The sequence below is a fragment of the Canis lupus genome, chromosome 10 (assembly GCF_003254725.2).
Source record: "Canis lupus dingo isolate Sandy chromosome 10, ASM325472v2, whole genome shotgun sequence".
Lineage (NCBI taxonomy): Eukaryota > Metazoa > Chordata > Mammalia > Carnivora > Canidae > Canis > Canis lupus.
In genome coordinates, this window is record NC_064252.1 from 491,933 (window position 1) to 507,736 (window position 15,804).

Here is a 15,804-nt window from a genome sequence, read left to right on the forward strand (position 1 = left end):
TAGCCCCATGTCAGGCTCCCTGCTCAGCGGGGAACCTGCTTCTCCCTGTCCCTCTGCCACTCCCCTGCTTGTGCACGCTCTCTCTCTCTCTCTCAATCCCTCTCAAATAAATAAATAAAATCTTATTAAAAGTAAAAATTTTAAAAATTTTAAACCTACTGTGAGAAAGACAATGTCAAGAGAATGAGAAGACGTGCCACAGGGTGATAGGAAATATTTGCAAAAGACATATCTGATAAAGGACTGGTATCCAAAATATACAAAGAACTCTTAAAATTCAGTAGTAAGGGGATCCCTGGGTGGCTCGGCGGTTTGGCGCCTGCCTTTGGCCCAGGGCGCGATCCCGGAGTCCCGGGATCTAGTCCCAGGTCGGGCTCCTGGCATGGAGCCCGCTTCTCCCTCTCCCTGTGTCTCTGCCTCTCTCTCCTCTCTCTATGACTATCATGAATAAATAATAAAAAAAAAAAATTCAGTAGTAAGATGGGGTGCCTGGGTGGCTCAGTCAGTTAAGCATCCAACTCTTGATTTTGGCCCAGGGTAGTGATCTCAGGGTCGTGTGATTTAACCCCTGTGGCAGGCTCTGCATTCAGCAACAAGTCTGCTCGGGACTCTCTCTCTCCTCTCTCACTGCTCCTCCCCCACTCTCAAATAAATAAAATCTTAAAAAAAGAAAAACCTTCAGTAGTAAGAAAATGAACCACCCGATGTTTTAAAAATGGGCAGGGACGCCTGGGTGGCTTAGTGGTTGGGTGTCTGCCTTCATCTCAGGGCATGATTCCGGAGTCCTGTGATTGAGTCCCTCATCAGGTTCCCAATGGGGAGCCTGCATCTCCCTCTGTGTCTCGGTTTCTGTCTGTGTCTCTCACAAATAAATAAATAAATAAATAAATAGGCAAAAGACCTAGACATCTCATAAAAGAAGATATACAGAGAGCAAACTAAGCGTATGAAAAGATGTTCAACATCCTATATCATTAGGGAATTACAAACTAAATCAAGGATGAGTTATCACCACATACCACTTAGAATGGCCCAAATCCAAAAACACTGGCAAAATCAAATGCTGACAAGCACCTGGAGCAACAGGAACTCCCATTCATCGCTGGTGGGAATGCAAAACGGTTCAGCCACTTTGAAAGACAGTTTGGGGGCAGCCCCAGTGGCGCAGTGGTTTAGGGCGTGATCCTGGAGGCCCTGGATCAAGTCCCACATCAGGCTCTCTGTATGATGCCTGCTTCTCCCTCTGCCTGTGTCTCTGCCTGTCTCTATGAATAAATAAAATAAAATTAAAAAAAGACAGTTTGGCAGTTCCTCACAAAAGTAAATGTACTCTTACCAAACAACCTTGCAATCACACTCCTTGGTATTTACCCAAATGAACCAAAACTTACATCCACAAAAACCTGCACATGAATGTTTATAGAGCTTTACTCATAATTACCAAGACTTTGAAGCAATCAAGATATCCATCCATGGGTGCCTGGGTGGCTCAGCGGTTTGGTGCCTGCCGTTGGCCCAGGGTGTGATCCTGGAGTCCCGGGATCGAGTCCCGCATCGGTCTCCCTGCATGGAGCCTGCTTATCCCTCTGCCTGTGTCTCTGCCTCTCTCTGTGTGTCTCTCATGAATAGATAAATAAAATCTTTAAAAAAAAAAAAAAAGGATATCCATCCAAGTGAATAGATAAACAAGTTGTGGCACATCCAGACTCTGGAATATTAATCGGTGCTGAAAAAAGTGAGCTATCAAGCCATGAAAACACATGGAGGAACCATGTTATTACATGTTAGTATATTTCTAACTGAAAGAAGCCAATCTAGAATGTTTACATATGACATTCTGGAAAAGACAAAACTACAGATACAGTAAAAAGATCAGTGGTTGCCATGGTTAGGGGAAGGGAGGGATAAACAGGAGAACACAGAGGACTTTTAGGGCAGTGAAGCTATCATGTGTGATACTACAATGGTAGACACATGTCATTATATATTTGTCAACCCTATAGCATCTTCAACACCAAGAGTGAACCCAAATGTAAACTATGGAGTTTATGTGATAATGACGTCTCAGTATAAGTTCAACATTGTTATAAATGTTCCATTGTGATGTGGGATGTCAATAGTGGGGGAAGTTTTGCATGTGTGGGGATGGGGTGTATATGGGAACTCTCTGCACCTTGTCAACCTTGCTGTGAACCTAAAATTACTCTAAAAAATAAAGGTTATTAATTTAAAAAATCACTAGTGTATACATGGGAACAAATATAAGATGACCTTTCCAAAGTTAGAAATCATATTATCCATTAATCAAAGAAACAACCTTTCAAAAAATTTTAGCATATGTAATAAGGTATTTCACATCAGTGAGGAAAGAGTAAATTTTTCAATGAGTGGAATTAGGGCAACTATTTGCCATTAAACAAAGAGGGATCCCTGGGTGGCCCAGCGGTTTAGTGTCTGCCTTTGGCCCAGGGCATGATCCTGGAGTCCTGGGATCGAGTCCTGCATTGGGCTCCCTGCGAGGAGCCTGCTTCTCCCTCTGCCTGTGTGTCTCTGCCTCTCTTTCTCTGTGTCTCTCATGGATAAATAGATAAAATCTTTTAAAAAAGAAAAGCTAGATCTTATGTCATTAAATGAACTCAAATAAATTGCATATCAAACAGTGGTTGAAATGTAAATTATTAAACCATAACTGTATTCTTTTAAGGTGTTTCTAAGCATGAAGCAAAACCCAGAAGCCATTATGATCAAATAAACATTTAAAATTCAGAAATAGAGGGGGCCTGGGTGGTGCAATTGGTTAAATGTCCAGACTCTTGGTTTCTGCTCCAAGAAAGAAAGATCTGGTCATGATCTTGGGGTCCTGGGATGGAGCCCTGCATCAGGCTCAGCTTGCTCAGCGTGGGGTCTGCTTGAGATTCTTTCTCCCTCTCCTTCTGCCCCTCTGGCTCATGCTCACTTTTTTTTTATTATAAATTCAGAAATTGAAAAAAAATCAATTTAAAAGGTTAAAAAAGAATCTCAGTTAAACATGCAAATAGAACACTCTCCTAAAAAATGCTAGTAAAGGAATAAAAAAGAAAGAAACCCACAAGGACAAGGAGAATAGGAAATAAGTCAATGGGAGCAGCCCGGGTGGCTCAGCAGTTTAGCGCCGCCTTTAGCCCAGGGCGTGATCCTGGAGATCTAGGTTCGAGTTCCACGTTGGGCTCACTGCATGGAGCCTGCTCCTGCCTCTGCCTGTGTCTCTGCCTCTCTCTCTCTCTGTGTCTCTCATGAATAAATAAATAAAATCTTAAAAAAAAAAAAAGAAAAGGAAAGAAGTCAACGGTAGATGGGAGATGACACATTTTGGAAGAAGGAAATCAAATAGAGGAGAGAGAACTTCACAGTTTAGAGCAAGTTGAAGCCTAAATACCCTTAGTGGGTGAAACCAATAAGAAGCAGGCCAATTAACAACCCCAGCTCCTCATTCCAGAAGCCTCAGGACTTGGAGCCACCAGTCCCTCAATGCCAGTGGTAAAGGACAGCTTATATGGTTTATGTAAATCCCATCCCCATGGGGCAGCTGGGGGCTCAGTTGGTTGAGCGTCTGCCTTCAGCTCAGGTCATGATCTCAGGGTCCCTGCTCAGTGGGGAGCCTCACTCTCTCTCACTCTGTCTCTGTCTCTTTCTCTCTCTGTCAAAAATAAATAAATAAAATCTTCCAAAAAATAAAATAAAATATTGAAATATCTTGGATAGCCATCATGAGCGAACCGGCTAAATAGATATTGATACATAAAGGAATGAAGAACAAGCATTAAAAAGAATGAAGTAAGTGGCTCAGTGGGGCAAGCATCTGTGTTCCGCTCCTGTTGTGATCCCGGGGCCTGGGCCTGGAGCCTGCACAGGGCTCTCTGCTCTGTGGGGCCTGCTTCGCCCTCTGCCTCTGCTGCTCTGGCTCTGGCTCTCATGAATAAATAAATAAAATCTTAAAAAAAAAAAAAAAAAAGCAGTAAGAGCTTTAAAAAAAAAAATGAAGTAGGGGCACCTAAGTGGCTCAGTGGGTTAAAAGTCTGCCTTCAGCTCAGGTCATGATTTCAGGGCCCTGGGATCAGGCCTGCCTCCCTCGGGGTTCCTTGCGAAGAGGGGTGTCTGCTTCTCCCTCTCCCTCTGCCCCTGCCCACCCGCTCCTGTGTGCTCGCTCTCTCAAATAAACAAATAAAATCATTTTTTTAACTAAAAAGGAATGAAGTAGCTCTAAGTGTAGTATCATGAAAGGTTTCTATTATAATATTCAGTGAAAAAAGAAAGTTACAAAACAACGTGTATAATGTGAAACGATTTATTAAAAAACAAAAATATATCCAGGTGGTTGAAAGTGTGGAAGGGTATTTACCAGTATCTGAGGAGGGGATGGAGAGAAGGAATTTCTGCGTTTTGCTTTATATCTGTCTACGATATTTAAAATATTTTTACTGTATGAATCAGATTGTAAAATAAAGAAAAATGCAAACCTAAGAAAAGACTGTAAGTGTACAAAAGGTATACATAGGAAAAGAAAATGGATATTTGTATTTTACATTATGGTGCTTTTAAAATCTACTACATTTAGGGGCGCCTGAATGGCTCAGTGGTTGAGCGGCTGACTTTGGCTCAGGTCGTGATCCCAGGGTCCTGAGTTCGAGTCCTACATCGGGCTCCCTGCAGGGAGCCTGCTTCTCCCTCTGCCGGTGTCTCTGCCTCTCTGTCTGTGTCTCTCATGAATAAATAAATAAAGTCTTTAAAAAATAAAACCTCCTATGTTTAGAATTTTGTATCACGGGATGTATTATTATTATACTTTTTAAATAAAGTAAATTTTCTAAACACACACACACACACTCACACCAAAATAACAACAAAAAGTTGAAGCCAGAAAATAGAGAAGCAATGCCCTCATATTCTGAAGGAAATTACTCTCAATCTAGAATGTGATACCCAAATAATGAACCTAGTATGAGAGTAGAATAAAGGCATCTTCGTGGAATGTAAGTTCTCAAACAATTTATCTCCCATGTATCTTTTCTCAGTAAAGGTGTTTTCCACCAGAAAGAGGAAATAAGCCAAGAAAGAGGAAGACCTGAAATCAAGAACATAGGAATTTACACAGGAGATGGGTGATAATCATTCCTAGGATGATGACAGAGAGAAGGTCCAGGTATCAACTACGTAGGCAGTCCAGAGAGCAGCCAGTCCAGACTAACAGGCACAAAGGTGGGTTCCAGAGGGTGTCACTAGGAAAGAAAAAAAAATGGAATCAATGATTATCTAAGACATTTGGTCTTGTGGAAATTCACTGAGGGATGATTGGAAGCTGTAGGAAGAATCAGGCCTAGCAGAACTGGGCAGAGGTAGACTTACCATGAAACTAATGAATTTTAAGCTTCAGGGCCCCTCATTTACATGAATCCTTTACAAGGTGCTATAACTAATTTGTTCCAAAAGTATGTACTCTACTTAAAAGGACCTCTCAAAATGCATAAACTTCAAGCCCTATATTTTTTTTTAAGATTTATTTATTTATTTATTTATTTATTCATGAGAGACACAGAGAGAGAGAGAGAGGCAGAGACACAGGCAGAGGGAGAAGCAGGCTCCACACAGGGAGCCCGATGTGGGACTCCATCCCGGGTCTCCAGGATCACACCCTGGACCGAAGGCAGGCGCCAAACCGCTGAGCCACCCAGGGATCCCCCAACTTCAAGCTCTATAAAACCTATATCTCCCCTGCTGGTGATTTTCTAATTCCACAATTTCTTCTGAACTTGTTAGCTGTGATTTTTAGAAAGAAGAAAGGAAGGAAAGGAAGGAAGAAAGGAAGAAAGAAAAAGAAGAAAGAAAAAGAAGAAAGAAAAAGAAAGAAAGGAAGGAAGGAAGGAAAGAAAAAGAAGAAAGAAAGAAAGAAAGAAAGAAAGAAAGAAAGAAAGAAAGAAAGAAAGAAAGAAGAAAGAAAGAAAGAAAGAAAGAAAGAAAGAAAGAAAGAAAGAAAGAAAGAAAGAAAGGAAGGATCCCTGGGTGGCGCAGCAGTTTGGCGCCTGCCTTTGGCCCAGGGCGTGATCCTGGAGACCCAGGATCGAATCCCACATCGGGCTCCTGGTGCATGGAGCCTGCTTCTCCCTCTGCCTGTGTCTCGGCCTCTCTCTCTCTCTCTCACGAATAAATAAATAAATAAATAATCTTTAAAAAAAAAAAAAAAGAAAGAAAAAAGAAATTTCCCAGGGTGCCTGGGGGGGCTCAGTCGGTGATCTGACTCCTGATTTCGGGGTCAGGAGTTCCACACCCAGCGTGGAGCCTACTTAAAAAAATTTTCCCCTTATTATTAAGTAACCCTGAAATACAGCCCTTTACAGGTTACCATATATGTTTGATTCTTTCATCTATTTATAAAGTTTTAAGACTATTTAACTAATAACCTAGAAACCTCTGAAAGTGACCAAGTTTTTCTGTTTGTTTTGGGGTATTTAGGATATAATTACAAAAATATATGTATAAGGGGTGCGGGGGTGGCTCAGTGGGTTAAGCATCTCACTTCGGGTCAGGTCATGCTCTTCGGGATCCTCGGATGGGACCCCTACCTGTGGTCCCCTGCTCAGCAGGGAGTCTGCTGCTCCCTCTCCCTGTCCCCACCCCCTCTTGTGCTCTCTCTCTCTCAAATAAGTAAAATCTTTTAAAAAAATATCTCAACCATCTCAAAAGTTTCCTTGTGTCCCCTTCCAGTCACTACTGCCAAATGTAACCACCATCTTAACTTCTAACACTAGTAATTGGTCTTATTTATATTTGTATTTTTTTAAAGATCTTATTTATTTATTCATGAGAATACACAGAGAGGAGAGAGAGAGGCAGAGACCCAGGCAGAGGGAGAAGCAGGCTCCATGCAGGGAGCCCGACGTGGGACTCGATCTCTGGGCCCCAGGATCCTGCCCTGGGCTGAAGGAGGCGCTAAACCGCTCAGCCACCCAGGCTGCCCTATTATTGTATTTTATATAAATGTAACCAACATGGTTCTTTTTGTTTTAGTTTGGGGTTTTCTGTTTTTTTTGGGTTTTTTTGTGGGGTTTGTTTGTTGTAACAACAACAACAACAACAAGATCTTATTTATCTATCTGTGTATCTATCTCAGAGAGAGAGCAGGAGCAGGGGGAGGGGCAGAGGGCAGGGGGAGAAGCAGACTCTCCGCTGGGCAGGGAGCCCTATGCGGGGCTCTGTCCATCAGGGGCTGCGGGATCAGGATCCGCGCCAGAGGCAGATGCTTAACCAAATGAGCCCCCCCAGGTGCCCCTGTAAGACTTTTTATTTAAGAGGGAACTCTTTGGTATTCCCCAACAGTAAACACTGAGAAACTCAAGTATCAAAGGAGACGCATGAAGGATCATATCTAAAAGACAAAAACCTTAAATTTTCTTATTGCCTTTATGCAATCGATGCATAATATTTAAGTAAAATCAAATTCCTTATTAGGTAAACTATTTTTCATACGCTGCCTTCTCTTTATCTTTCTGCACCTTTATCTTTTGTTGACTTTCAGCAATTCCGGCTGGATAGCTTCATCTTCTGGGCGTCTCCTGAGCTTTCTTAAAATCAGCCAACGCTTGATCATTCTTGTAATCCTTGACATCCTTGAGCTCTAGGGCACAGTGCTGTGGTGTTTGATGGGTCTATTTCAAGAACCTCCAAACAACTGTCAATCGCTCCCTGCCAATTTGACATCTTGGGTTCCTCAGCACCAACATTCAGCATGCAGTTTATTTATTTATTTTTTAAATTTTTTTTTTCAGCATGCAGTTTAAAGCTATAGGTTGCTTCGATCTATCTGCTGTCTCTCTCCCTTTTTTTTTTTAAAAAGATTTTATTTACTTATTCATGAGAGACACACACAGAGAGGCAGAGACACAGGCAGAGGGAGAAGCAGGCTCCATGTGGGGAGCCCGATGAGGGACTCAATCCCAGGACCCCGGGGTCATGCCCTGGGCTGAAGGCAGACACTCAACCACTGAGCCACCCAGGTGTCCCTATCTGCTTTCTCAATGACAGTCTTTGAACCTTCCACATATCTTAAAACTTTTACATATTTTTTAAAGATTATTTATTTGTTTGAGACAGAGAGATACAGAGAGAAAAAGAGAGAGAGAGAGAGAGAGAGAGAATGAGCAGGGGGAGAGGCAGAGGCAGAGGGAGAAGGAGACTCCCCACTACGGGTGAGTAGGGAGCCTGACACGGGGCTCAATCCCCGGACCTGGAGGTCATGACCTGAGCCTAAGGCAGATACTTAACTATCTGAGCCACCCAGGAGCCCCAAACCTTGTGCATACTTTTTAATGGCCATCTCTTAGTTCTGAGATTTGGAAAAAGCATTTCCAATGTTTTTTAATTCTTCTGTTATTAGTCAACAATTTTATTATTTTTTTAATTAGTAAAATTTAATCTACATCTTTTATTTTTTTTCTAATCTACATCTTTTAAAGCTGTATCTGCATCCTCAGGTTAATCTGGATGACTGTCACCAGAACCATCTTTTGGGAATATGCCCCAGTCATCCCCTTCCTTCAATTCCCCACATTTTTCAATAACGCACAGTTTGGCAAGTTTTTCACCTTTCACTTCTACATTTTCCAGTATTCTTGCCACCTCCATTCCTTTAATTACTTGGCCAAATACCACCTGTCTCCGATCCAAATGAGGAGTCTAAATTATTGTGATAAAGAACTGAGAACCATTTGTGTTTTTTTTTTTTTTCTGAGAACCATTTGTATTGCATCCTGCATTTGCAATGCTCAATAAACCTTCCCGATCATACTTATAACAGAAATTTTCATCTTCAGGAGTTCCTGGGTGGCTCAGTCGGTTAAGTCTCTGAATGGATCTCAGCTCAGGTCATGATCTCAGGGTCGGGAGACTGAACCCCATCTCTGACTCCACACTCAGTAAGGAGTCTGCTTGAGACTCTCTTCCTCCTCATCACCCTCTGCCCCTCCCCCAACTCATGCTTGCGCTCTCTCTAAAATAAATAAATCAACCTTTTTTAAAAAAGGAATTTTCATCCTCAAAATTTTCATCATAAGTACTTTCTCTACCTGTCCCATTTTGATATGAGAAGTCTATACCCTGAATCATAAATTTCTTAATAATTCAATAGAAGGGATGCCGGGGTAACACAGTGGTTGAACCTCTGCCTTTGGTTCAGGTCGTGATCCCGGGGTCCTAAGACCCAGTCCTGCATCGGGTTCCCCACGGGGAGCCTGCTTCTCCCTCTGTCTGTGTCTCTGCCTCTGTGTGTGTGTGTCTCTTGTGAATGAATAAATAAAATCTTTTAAAAAATAATAATTCAATGGAGAGGGCACCCATTGAAATGCAGAGGTTTCCCAGTGGTGGGTCCAAAGCTTCTTCCTCCTGTACACAATGCCTGAAAATTTTCTGCAGTTTTAAGTACAACATCTGCAAACAATTCTAAGTTCGACCAACTTGCTCCCCTCTGATATCCACATCAAAGAAGACTTAAGGGTTAGTGGGGTTTGGAGGGCTTAGTTTGCGGGGGGAAGCGTGGGACATTTTAAATTGCAGATGCACTTGGGAGCAGACTCTTTCTTTTTAATTAAAAAGCTCTTCTATACATATTTATTTTCCTGTGTACCTAGAAAAATATTTTAGATGATTATTATCTTAGGTCAAATTGTCCCCACAAGAAGACTTTAATAGTTTATACCACCATAAGTATGAGTGTACCCATTTCCCTCATACTTACCACACTGAACTTTTTTTTTTTCCTTAATAACATAAGAGTAAAGTGTATCTGGTTCTTTTACTATTCATTTCCTATAGAGAAACATTACATATAGGAAAACAAAGATGGCAATACAAGTCAGAAGACAACGGAATGACATCTTTGAAGTACTAAAAGAAAAAATGTCAACCTAGAATTCTCTATCAAGTGAAAATTGAATTGTCTTATTTCTGACTCTGACAAAGTAACTGGTATCAGACTAGCCCTCCCACCACACACACACACACACACACACACACACTCCTTGAAAACTGCACAAAATATATGAAATAACTGTTTTAAGATATTGGGCAAGGGCAGAGTAGGATTGTGATGATCACTAAGAGAAAGAAAAAAACAAATTATGTGCATCTTCCAATTATCCCAACTATCTGCCCATAAATTCTCTTCTGACTATAGCACAAAGATGGGAAATCGAAGCAGAGTCCTGTGGTTTCATTGAGCGGAGGAGACAGAGATTTGATTTTGGGGAGACCAAGGAGGCTGGATTCTGTGACAGAAAACTAGAGAGAAGGGAGCTATGCAAAGAAAGAGCTCCACAAATTTGCATAGTGGTCCTGTGAGTCTTTGGCTGAAGAGTAGGCTGGACATGCATGCATGAGAGGGGAGACTCCTTGAAACTGGCCAAAAATCAACTGCTAGGCAAAGAACAACTACAGGAGAATTATAAAGTGAATAATTGCTGGAGCTTATACAGGGATGCAAGAAATTAGAGTTCCAACCAGTCAGATTGGAGAGACTATGTCAGATATTCAGAGCATTCATTAGCTACCTCAAAAAAGCAGTGCCTTAGGAGTGGACTTCTACTAACCCATGAGTAAAGCTACTCCAGACCTGCCCTAACAAAGCTTAAAAACTTACCTCAAAAGTATCAAGCTGATATGCAAATAAATTAGCTGCCTGCCAGAACAAAGCTCAATACTCTTAAAGAAAGACAATAAAATCCAGAAATTCCACAATGTAACATTTACAATGCCCAGCATCCAATGTTCTTTCCAAACACTGAATAAATAGACAAATAAGCAAAAAAAAAAAAAAAAAAAAAAAAGTGTGACCTATAGCCAGGAGAAAAATTAGACAGTAGAAATAGACCCAGAAATGACAAAAATCATGCAATTATTAGGTAAAGATTTCAAAACATCTGTTATAAGTTCAAATATTTAAAGAAAACCATAAATCCAATGAGGAAAGATATAGAGGCTATACAAAAGACATGAAAAATACCATTGCATGACCTTAACAGAAAATTAGATGATGAAGTTGAAAAGATCAGTGAACTTGAAGACATGGAAACACAAACTATGTTAACGGAAGCACAGAGAGAAAAGAAAGCTGGAAGGGGAATAAGCAGAGCCTCAGTGATCTGCTGGATGATATCAGCATTCAACTACACATGTCATTTGGAGCACTGGAAAATAAGGGGAGCAGAAAAGAATATTTGCAGATATTATGGCATAAAATTCACAAGATTCAATGAAAAATAACACCAAGATCCAAATAATCTGATGAACCTCACACAGGATAAACACAAAATTATTCCTGGACACAGCATAATCAAATTACTGAATACCAATGATAAAAAGGAAATCTGAAAAGAAGGCAGTGGAAAAGATACATTACATATACTGAAGCAAAGACGAATATAAGCATTAACTTCTCATCAGAAACAGTGCAAGAGGGGATCCCTGGGTGGCTCAGCGGTTTAGCACCTGCCCTTGGCCCAGGGTGCGATCCTGGAGTCCCGGGATCGAGTCCCACGTCGGGCTCCCAGCATGGTGCCTGCTTCTCCCTCCTCCTGTCTCTGCCTCTCTCTCTCTCTCTCTCTCTCTCTCTCTCTCTCTCATAAATAAATAAATAAATATTAAAAAAAAAAAAAAAAAAGAGAGTGCAAGAGGGATCCCTGAGTGGCGCAGCGGTTTAGCGTCTGCCTTTGGCCCAGGGCACGATCCTGGAGACCCAGGATCAAATCCCACGTCGGGCTCCCGGTGCATGGAGCCTACTTCTCCCTCTGCCTGTGTCTCTGCCTCTCTCTCTCTCTGTGACTATCATAAATAAAAAAAAAAAAAAAAGAAAGAAAAGAAACAGTGCAAGACAGAAGACGATGGAATGACACCTTTAAGTGCTAAATGAAAAAGGTGTCAACCTACAGTACTATTTCGCATGTAAAAATGACGACAAAGGGATCCCTGGGTGGCGCAGTGGTTTAGCACCTGCCTTTGGCCCAGAGCGCGGTCCTGGAGACCCGGGATCGAATCCCACGTCGGGCTCCCGGTGCATGGAGCCTGCTTCTCCCTCTGCCTGTGTCTCTGCCTCTTTCTGTGTGTGTCTCATGAATAGACAAAAAAAATCTTAAAAAAAATAAATAAAAAGGAAATAGCAAATATGTAGGTAAAAACAAAAGACATTTTTAGAAAGTTGTTTAAAAGATAGTTTACTTGGGCAGGCCGGGTGGCTCAGCGGTTTGGTGCCTGCCTTCGGCCCAGGGTGTGATCCTGGAGACCCAGGATTGAGTCCCAAGTCGGGCTCCCTGGGTGGAGCCTGCTTCTCCCTCTGCCTGTGTCTGTGCCTCTCTCTCTCTCTCTGTGTCTCTCTCATGAATGAATAAAGAAAATCTTAAAAAAAAAAAAAAAAAGGATAGTTTACTCTTTATGGGGTGCCTGGTGGCATGGTGGGTTAAGCATCTGACTCTCGGTTTCGATTTGGGTCTGATCTCAGGATCATGTGATGGAGTCCCGTGTCTGGCTCCGTGCTTCCCTCTCCTTCTGCCCCTCCCTTCTTTGCACTTTCTCTGAAATAATAATAATTAAATAAATAATTATAAATAAATAATTAAATATTTTTAAAAAGGAGATAATTGACTCTTTGGGGCACTGGGCTGGCTTAATCAGTAGAGCTTGAGATTCTTGATCTTGGAGTTGGGAGTTTGAGCCCTGCATTGGATATAGAGATTACTTAAAATAAGTTAATTAATTAATTAATACAATAGATTCAAGACAAAAACAGTAATAATATACAGTGGGATATGTGTAGAAGTAAAATGTATGACAACGATAGCAAGAAGGATATGCAAAGGGAAAATGGTAGTATACTACTATACAATTTTTACATTACACATAAAATTATGTAATATTATTTGAAGATAGTCTGTGATAAGTTAAAGATACATATAATAAGCCTTAGTGCAACTACTGAAAAAATATATAGTTGATAAGAGAAAATAAAATGAAATACTAAAAATACTCAATCCAAGATCAGCGGGTAAACGAACAAAAATAGGACAAATTAAAAAAAAAACAACAGCATGGTGGTAGATTTAAATCCAACCAAATCAATTGGAATTGTCTGTTTATGTACTTTGCCATTTTTCTATTGGAGTAGTTGTCTTTTCTTATTGATTTGCAAGAGTTCTTTATATATTAAAATATAAAGGTTTGTGTATGCTTTCTGCCTTTAATGCTATTATGATAGCAAACTTAGACACTAAGGTAGAAAAACATAAGCTATATTCAGGAAATAAACATTGAATAGATGAGTAAATTGGCAGTAAAAGGTATTGGCAGTGAATTGGCAGTAAAAGGTATTTAAGGGAATCATAGAATATAAAGATAGGGTCATTCAGGACCAGAACATAGAGTGCTGTCTTAAACCCTTCAGGCTGCTATCACAAAATACTACAGACTGGGTAGGTTATAAACAAGAGAAATTCATTGTTCACAGTCCTGAAAGTTGAAAGACAGAGATCAGGGTGCCAGCATGGTCAGGTGTGGGCCCTCGTCCAGGTCACAGACTTCTCGTAACCTCACATGGTGGAAGGGTCTAGAGAGTTCTGTGGTGTCTCTTTTATAAGAGCACAAATCCATTCAGGAGGCCTCCACTCTCAAGTCCTAATCACCTCTCAAAGTTCCCATTTATTAATACTATCACCTTTGGGGGTTAGAATTTGAACATGAATAAAGGGGGGATTCGGGGACCACAAACATTGAGACCATAGCAACTGCCTTGACTATGGGATAAAGGAGCTTGGTCCCTATTGGGTAGACTGAAGGGAACTTCTAAAGGCTGCTGTTCGATGAAATGATACCATAAACACTGGACTTAAGGAAGATAAATCTTGTTGAAGATTGAAGTGTGTAGGACGGACTGGGGAAATGGGCAGTGGAGAGAGATTTAAGTTGGATTGAAGTATAATTAGCGTGCTTTTGCAGTAATTCATACAGGAAGTGACATCCAGCCATATAATGAATAAGGATTAAAATTATATGCCTGCTATAAAAATCAATAGCCTTAGGTCTCTATCAGTGGTTGGTTTTACACCAGTTGAATTTGAACAAAAACAAATAGTAGACACTGGATGGGCAGGTTTGGGAGATGACTGGGCTAGGGAAACTGAGTTATTAGCACAGAGGTAGTTGCTGGAATCACAGGAGTAAACGAGGTCACCGGCGGAGACTTGGGTGCAGCAGAAGCTGGTGCATTGGAAGGGCTCCTAACCATCCTTGCAGGATGAAAGCCCAGGTGTCATCTCCTCTGGAAACCTTCCCGGATCACCATCTCTGTGCCCCCCGCCCAGCTGCCGTTCAGGTCCCTTCTCTGCTCCCACCGTGTCTATGCCCCTATTTATCACACTGTGTAATTGGTGAGCATTGTCTGTTTCTCTTGAGCTTCTAGAAAGTAGGTACCAAAACTTATTCAACTCTGTGTTCTCCTGGCCTATGATAGAAAGCTCTTGAAAAATGTTTGCTGAATATGATCAAATTCTGTGACTTGTTGCTTTCCCAAGGAAGAGGTCCTTTTTAAAATATGTTTATTCATTTTAAAGATTTTATTTCTTTATTTGAGAGACGGGGACAGAGGTAGCAAGCAAGAGCACAAGCTGGGCGGAGAGGGAGAAGCAGGCTCCCTGCTGAGCGGAAGGCAGATGCTTAAGGACCCAGCCCCCAGGTGCCCCCCCAGGAAGAGATCCTTTAACATCTTCTCCTCCCTCCTCCCCCACTAAGCCACTTACTGTTTGAGGGGTGTAATCTCTAGTCTTTCCACTGGAGTTCAGCGTCTTCTTGGACCTCCCTGGGGGAATGTAAAGCATTTCTGATTTCTTTTGAGAGATGCCAATACTGACAACAAATTGTACCTTCTCGCTCCTAGATTCTCTACCCTCCTCAACTTGTAGGATGAGGCTATCGTTGGGGAGGGAGATCTAGACACCCTGGGTGGGAGTGCCTGGGAGCCTGGAGAGAAAGGATTTTCTGGCTAAAGGAAAGCTCTGCGCTACCAGCTGCAGTCCGGGGACAGGACAGGACGGGAGAACCTGCCAACACCGCCCCTCACAGCACCACCTGGGGCCTGACGAGAAGCCAACGCAGCCGCTCGGGAGCCCAGGAAGGGAAGTGGCCCGTTGGAAAATAAGTCCCCTCCAGACCCTCGAATCTTTGCTATCTACACATTAGGAGGAATCATCTGCAAGAGGGAAAGAATCACCAAATAAATAGTGAGATAGCCTCAAGAATAAAAAGACAGAGAGGAGGTAATTTCCTTTGCCATAAGCTACCAGGGCCCATTGGGGAAATAAACTGGTATCCTTCTGCCCCAACCACCCCAAATAGAGAGACCAGACAGGGTGGGATGCCCTAGCCCCTTGCTATTGATTTTATCAGTGGCTTTCAAATTTATTTTCCTGCAAATCAAGGTAAGGAATACATTCTATATTCTCGCTCAACACTGATAGAGTGATGAACATATACATGAAACAAAATTATCCTGAGACATATTGACCCTTATTAAGCATCAGTCTCTGCTATCTTCTATTTGACCACATTTACAAATACCACTAGTGGGGCCCCTGGCTGGCTCAGTGCAGCGTGTGACTCTTGATCTCAGGGTGTAGTTCAAGCCCCACGCTTGGTGTAGAGATTATTTAAAAATAAAATCTTGGGGCACCTGGGTGGGGTTGGGCCTGTCCAACTCTTGGCTTCCGCTCAGGTTGTAATCAAGCCCTGCCTCCAGCT